The sequence below is a fragment of the Salmo salar genome, chromosome ssa27, assembly GCF_905237065.1.
Source record: "Salmo salar chromosome ssa27, Ssal_v3.1, whole genome shotgun sequence".
Classification (NCBI taxonomy): Eukaryota; Metazoa; Chordata; class Actinopteri; order Salmoniformes; family Salmonidae; genus Salmo; species Salmo salar.
Window position 1 is genome coordinate 37,995,256 of NC_059468.1, and position 7,500 is coordinate 38,002,755.

Here is a 7,500-nt window from a genome sequence, read left to right on the forward strand (position 1 = left end):
TTTGACCCCCTACACCACTTTCAATAACTTTGTAGAACAGTTCTGTATGCCAAATAGAATCAAATGCTTTTGGAAGTCGATAAAGCAAGTGTATATTTTGGTATTATTTTGGTGGACATGTTTATCTATCAGAGTGTGTAGGGTGTAAATATGATCAGTCGTGCGATGTTTTGGTGTAAATCCAATTTGGCTTTTACTCAAGACATTGTGCTTATTAAGGAAGTTTAGAACTCTTACATTTATAATACTTCAGAAAACCTTCCCCAGGTTACTGTGCACACAAATGCCTCTGTAATTGTTAGTGTCAAATTTGTCTCCGTTCTTGAAGATTGGGGTTACGAGTCCTTGATTCCAGATGTCAGAGAAATAACCTACACTTAGGATCAAATTAAACAGTTTTAATATAGCCAATTGAAATTTTGCACTAGTGAGTTTGAGCATCTCATTTAGGATGCCATCAGGTCCGCAAGCTTTTTTACATTTGAGGGCCTGAAGTTTCTTATAGAGCTCCTGGTGAATAATTAGGGAGTCCAATGGATTTTGATTGTCCTTTATAGCTTTTTCTAATCCATTCAACTTCTCATGAATTTGGCGTTGTTCTGCGTTTGTGTCAATTTGAACGGTGTTGTAGAGTGTTTTAAAATGGGTCGTCCATATGTCACCATTTTGTATCGCTAATTCCTCTTGTTTTGATTTATTTATTTTTTTCAATTTTGCCAGAAGTTGTTTGTGTTTATGGTTGTACAGTAAATTCATAAAAAATCCTACAATGTCATTTTCTGGATTTTTTTTCTTCTCATTTTGTCTGTCATAGTTGAAGTGTACCTATGATGAAAATTACAGGCCTCTCTCATCTTTTTAAGTGGGAGAACTTGCACAATTGGTGGCTGACTAAATTCTTTTTACCCCACTGTAGTTAATGTTTTTTACTGATAGATTGATGCCTTCTTAACTGTGAGTGAATGTGGTATCCAGAAAGTTATCTAAGAGTGTTTGGATATTTTGGTTCCAGGTTGCTTGCTTGTATTTTTCTGTGCTGTTTTGGGCCCATCTGTATGAATTTCTGATGTTGTACAGCTTACTGGGCTGTGAATGTGTGGTTGTTTCCATGTCTGTTCTTTTGAGGAACAACCTTTCCCGCGGTCTTCTCTCTCTCTCTCTCTGTCTGTCTTTCTTTCTGTCGGTCTCTATTTGTCTGTCTCTATCTGTCTCCTCTCTCTCTCTCTCTCTCTCTCTCTCTGTCTCTTTCTTCCTCTCTTGGCCCTGGTAATCATGCCTGTAACCTGTAACACACGCTGGAGGTCTGGTTACAGTTTTGAAGGTCACATTGCATTGAAAGTCACTCATACCCATCATACATAACATCACACCCAAATGCATACCAAAATACTTTGTTCAACATTGTATGGTAAGACCGATGTAAGTCTATATGATGCGGGTGGAGGTCAGATTGGTACTGTAGCTAGCTGGTCTTTGAAGGTCACCAACATAACGTAACATGTCATCATAATGCATACCGACATCCTGCCATGTGCTAAGACCAATGTAAGTCCATGTTCTCATGTGGATTTGCTTCTAATGATTGTATCAGCATTTCAATAAATCAAGTGCTTTGGTGGCATGCCAGTACCCTGCCCTGTGTTGTAACGAGTCCCCTAGGATTGACACACACACACACACACACACACACACACACACACACACACACTGGATGATGCACTAGTTTGATGGTCGTTGAAGTCTCAGGCACACACACACACACACACACACACACACACACACACTAGTCTGATGGTCGTTGAAGACTCAGGCTGTGTCCCATAGTCTCTGGTCAAAAGTAGTGCGTGAGACTGATGACCTTAGATATCACTGATGTCCAATGTCCCAAATGGCACCCTATTCCCTATGTAGTGCACTACTTTTGACAAGGTCCCATATAGAGAATATGGCCCATAGGGAACAGGGTGTCTGTGTGGGGTCACATGCGGTGGGCCATCTGCTTGTACAGACAGACCCGTCGACATCAGACAGTGTCTATGTGTCCAAAATGGCCCCCTATTCCTCGTAGGACTTAAAAGTAGTGCCCTATATAGGACAATAGGGCACCATTTGAGACACACCTTAACGAAAGGGAAAGAACCTTGGCCTGCTATCTTTCTGACGGCATGTCATCGTTTCATGGGCAGACGTGTCCTTATCCTGTCTCCTGCCACGGTCACCAGAGCCCCGGTGACGTCCCTCCACGCCGCCCCGTCACACCCGTCCCCTTTCCCGCGGTCTTCTGGCGAAACGGGCTAAGAATAACCAGGATGTGACAGAATAAGGCCTCTTGAAGGAGAGCGTGACTTTGTTCCAGATGGGAAGCCGCCACGTGTTGACCGTCTGGTCTGCAGCCGGCGTTTGATTTTCACTCGCCCTCTGCAGCGACTCATCTCTCTCTCTCTCTCTCTCTCTCTCCCTCCCTCCCTCTCTCTCTCCCTTTCTATCTATCTCTATCTCTCTCCCTCTCTCTATCTCTCTCTATCTCTCTCCCTCTCTCTCTCTCTCCTCTCTCTCTCTCTCTCTCTCTCTCTCTCTCTCTCTCTCGCTCTCTCTCTCCCTCTCTCTCCCTCTCTCTCTCCCTTCTCTCTCTCTCTCAGTCTTCAAATCAGACCAGATGCATAGAGAAAGAGGGTAATGGAGTCAGTGTTTGTATCCGAACACGGGCTGGCCTCGGTCTCGTGCTCTTTAAGCATGACGACAAACACCTGTCCACCCATTTGGTCTCCTCCTTTCCTTTCCTCTCTTCTCTCTCTCTTTTTCGTTCCGTCTTTGTCTCCGGCTCTGTTTCTCTCTCATCCTCTTACTGAGTTTTTTTATTTGTCTGTGTTTGTTCACACTCTCTCTCTCTCTCCTCCCTCATTCCATCAGTCGCCCTGACAACCACTGCATCGCTGCTTCCCTTTCGTATCGCCGTGGCAACCATTATGGAGCCCGGTCGCCATGGTAACACACTGTTCCGATTCCAGCACTAAGGGCAAGGAGAGGTATTAGAGCGAACACACTGGCCCAAATGACACTACTAAACACACACACACACACACACACACACACACAGATACGAACATTCAAACACACACACACACACACACACACACACACACACACACACACACACACACACACACACACAGTATTGTATGACTAACCTTGTGGGGACACACAATTCAGTCCAATTCAAAAATCATTTTTCCCTAACCCCTAACCCTAGCTCCTAACCCCTAACCCTAGCTCCTAACCCTAACATTAATTCTAACCTTAACCCTAAACCCCCTAGAAATAGTATTTGACCTTGTGGGGAACAATAAAATGTCCCCAGTTGGTCACATACACACACACACACACACACACACACACACACACACACACACACACACACACACACACACACACACACAAAAGGAATACAGTTGATTTGATTCCATATGAAGGAATACAGTTGATTTGATTCCATATGAAGGATTAGAGTTGATATGATTCCATATGAAGGATTAGAGTTAATTTGATTCCATATGAAGGAATACAGTTGATTTGATTCCATATGAAGGAATACAGTTGATTTGATTCCATATGAAGGAATACAGTTAATTTGATTCCATATGAAGGAATACAGTTGATTTGATTCCATATGAAGGAATACAGTTGATTTGATTCCATATGAAGGAATACAGTTGATTTGATTCCATATGAAGGAATACAGTTGATTTGATTCCATATGAAGGAATACAGTTGATTTGATTCCATATGAAGGAATACAGTTAATTTGATTCCATATGAAGGAATACAGTTGATTTGATTCCATATGAAGGAAGACATTTGATTTGATTCCATATGAATGATTAGAGTTGATTTTGATTCCATGTAGCATAAAACTCCATAGCAACACGCTCCTGAGATGTGCTGTAGGTTACGGTTGCTACCCTGACCTCCTGACTCCATGGCAACGTGCTTTATATTAACAAACACACCAAGCTCTGAAGTAAGGATGTGTCCCAAATGGCCCCCTATTTCTTATATACTGTAGTGCACTACTTAGTGCCCTAAACCGCTACATCTTAGCACTGCAGCATCCCAGGCTAAACCAGCACTGTTACAGCGTCACACACTCCTAGAACAACAGTGAAATATGCAACACTGTAGCACAATGAAGCATGCAGAGACCACAGAAAACAATATTTTAAACACGCTAACTATAGGAGCCTCTATGGCAGAGACAAACAAACACATTCCCCATCCCCACCAATCCAGCGTCGCATTGAAGATACTGTCTGACAGGAAGCTGTTATATCTGAGTGCCAATTCACAGAGACATCCTGCACCAATCCAGCGTCACACAGCAGATGAGCTCCAAGCTCTGTTCTTTTGAGTGCCCAATTGTCATTTTACATTTACACTACAGTATCTTAATTATGATCACTCTTTTGTTGCTTTGAAGTGTCCTGCACCGCAGGAAGTGCATGATTTACATAACTTCACTGAAAACCCTCACTACTAGAAGGTTATGTTGACGGTATGGTACTTTTAATGTAGCCTAATTTTGGCCAGCTAATTATCTAACCACCGATCAAGTAACATTATGGACTAAATGTTCAAATCCTGTTGCTACAGGATCATTTTGCTGTGACAATACTGGTCAAATTAAGATCCAACACCTGTACTCCATATTCCAGACTGGAGATGTGGAGCAGTGTGTTGGTGGTTAGCCTACTAACCCCGCTGACCTGTAACTCTACCAGATCACTCCTACTAACCCCGCTGACCTGTAACTCTACCAGATCACTCCCACTAACCCCGCTGACCTGTAACTCTACCAGATCACTCCTACTAACCCCGCTGACCTGTAACTCTACCAGATCCCTCCCACTAACCCCGCTGACCTGTAACTCTACCAGATCACTCCCACTAACCCCGCTGACCTGTAACTCTACCAGATCACTCCTATTAACCCCGCTGACCTGTAACTCTACCAGATCACTCCCACTAACCCCGCTGACCTGTAACTCTACCAGATCACTCCTACTAACCCCGCTGACCTGTAACTCTACCAGATCCCTCCTACTAACCCCGCTGACCTGTAACTCTACCAGATCCCTCCTACTAACCCCGCTGACCTGTAACTCTACCAGATCCCTCCTACTAACCCCGCTGACCTGTAACTCTACCAGATCCCTCCTACTAACCCCGCTGACCTGTAACTCTACCAGATCACTCCCACTAACCCCGCTGACCTGTAACTCTACCAGATCCCTCCTACTAACCCCGCTGACCTGTAACTCTGCCAGATCCCTCCCACCAACCCCGCTGACCTGTAACTCTACCAGATCCCTCCTACTAACCCCGCTGACCTGTAACTCTGCCAGATCCCTCCCACCAACCCCGCTGACCTGTAACTCTACCAGATCCCTCCCACTAACCCCGCTGACCTGTAACTCTACCAGATCCCTCCTACTAACCCCGCTGACCTGTAACTCTACCAGATCCCTCCCACTAACCCCGCTGACCTGTAACTCTACCAGATCCCTCCTATTAACCCTGCTGACCTGTAACTCTACCAGATCACTCCTACTAACCCCGCTGACCTGTAACTCTACCAGATCCCTCCCACTAACCCCGCTGACCTGTAACTCTGCCAGATCCCTCCTACTAACCCCGCTGACCTGTAACTCTACCAGATCACTCCTACTAACCCCGCTGACCTGTAACTCTACCAGATCCCTCCTACTAACCCCGCTGACCTGTAACTCTACCAGATCCCTCCCACTAACCCCGCTGACCTGTAACTCTACCAGATCCCTCCTACTAACCCCGCTGACCTGTAACTCTACCAGATCCCTCCCACTAACCCCGCTGACCTGTAACTCTACCAGATCCCTCCTACTAACCCCCGCTGACCTGTAACTCTACCAGATCCCTCCTACTAACCCCGCTGACCTGTAACTCTACCAGATCCCTCCTACTAACCCCGCTGACCTGTAACTCTACCAGATCCCTCCTACTAACCCCGCTGACCTGTAACTCTACCAGATCCCTCCCACTAACCCCGCTGACCTGTAACTCTACCAGATCCCTCCTACTAACCCCGCTGACCTGTAACTCTACCAGATCCCTCCTACTAACCCCGCTGACCTGTAACTCTACCAGATCACTCCCAACCCCGCTGACCTGTAACTCTACCAGATCACTAACCCCGCTGACCTGTAACTCTACCAGATCCCTCCTCCACTGCTGAGTCCGGGATGGGCAAGGGAGAGATCCAGCCTGATTAGCATCTGTCTTTCTCTCTGACAAGACACCGACTCTGTCCGAAATCGGTCTTGCCTACTACTTACTAAAACGACATACTGTGTACTAATCGTACTACATACAGTACTATTTAGAACGTACTGTTTAGTAAAAAAATTCATGTAGTATGCAACAAATATCAACATACTACTCATCCATACTGAGGATGCATCTTCTGATGAGCTGTTGGGTTGATTCCCGCCGTTCGTTCATTTTGGTACAGCGCGTCACCTTCTCTGATTATCAGCTGCTGTCAAACACACATGTGTCTGAAGACATTTTTCCCATAATGCCTACTATTTACAACGCAAGTATGGGTATTCGCACACGGCCTGTGGGTCTCTCTATCTCTCCATCTCCTTTATCTCTCTCCATCTCCTTTCATCTCTCTCTCTCCATCGCCCTTCATCTATCTCTCTCCATCTCCCTTCATCTCTCTATCTCTCTCCATCTCCTTTCATCTCTCTCTCCATCTCCCTTCATCTATCTCTCTCCATCGCCCTTCATCTATCTCTCTCCATCTCCCTTCATCTATCTCTCTCCATCGCCCTTCATCTATCTCTCTCCATCTCCCTTCATCTATCTCTCCCAATTCCCATCATCCCTCTCTCCATCTCCCTTCATCTATCTCTCTCCATCTCCCTTCATCTCTCTATCTCTCTCCATCTCCTTTCATCTATCTCTCTCCATCTCCCTTCATCTATCTCTCTCCATCTCCCTTCATCTATCTCTCTCCATCTCCTTTCATCTATCTCTCTCCATCTCCCTTCATCTATCTCTCTCCATCTCCCTTCATCTATCTCTCTCTTCATCGCCCTTCATCTATCTCTCTCCATCTCCCTTCATCTATCTCTCTCCATCTCCTTTCATCTATCTCTCTCCATCTCCCTTCATCTATCTCTCTCCATCGCCCTTCATCTATCTCTCTCTCCATCTCCCTTCATCTATCTCTCTCCAATTCCCATCATCCCTCTCTCTCCATCTCCCTTCATCTATCTCTCTCTCCATCTCCCTTCATCTCTATCTCTCTCCATCTCCCTTCATCTATCTCTCTCCATCTCCCTTCATCTATCTATCTCTCTCCATCTCCCTTCATCTCTATCTCTCCATCGCCCTTCATCTATCTCTCTCCATCTCCCTTCATCTATCTCTCTCCATCTCCCTTCATCTATCTCTCTC

General features: G+C 45.5%; 1 protein-coding gene across 2 annotated transcripts in view; it reads left to right on the top strand.

The window, feature by feature from the left end:
• gabbr1b (gamma-aminobutyric acid (GABA) B receptor, 1b) overlaps positions 1-7,500 on the top strand; it is a 147,389-nt gene that overhangs the window by 69,140 nt on the left and 70,749 nt on the right. The window lies entirely within an intron of this gene.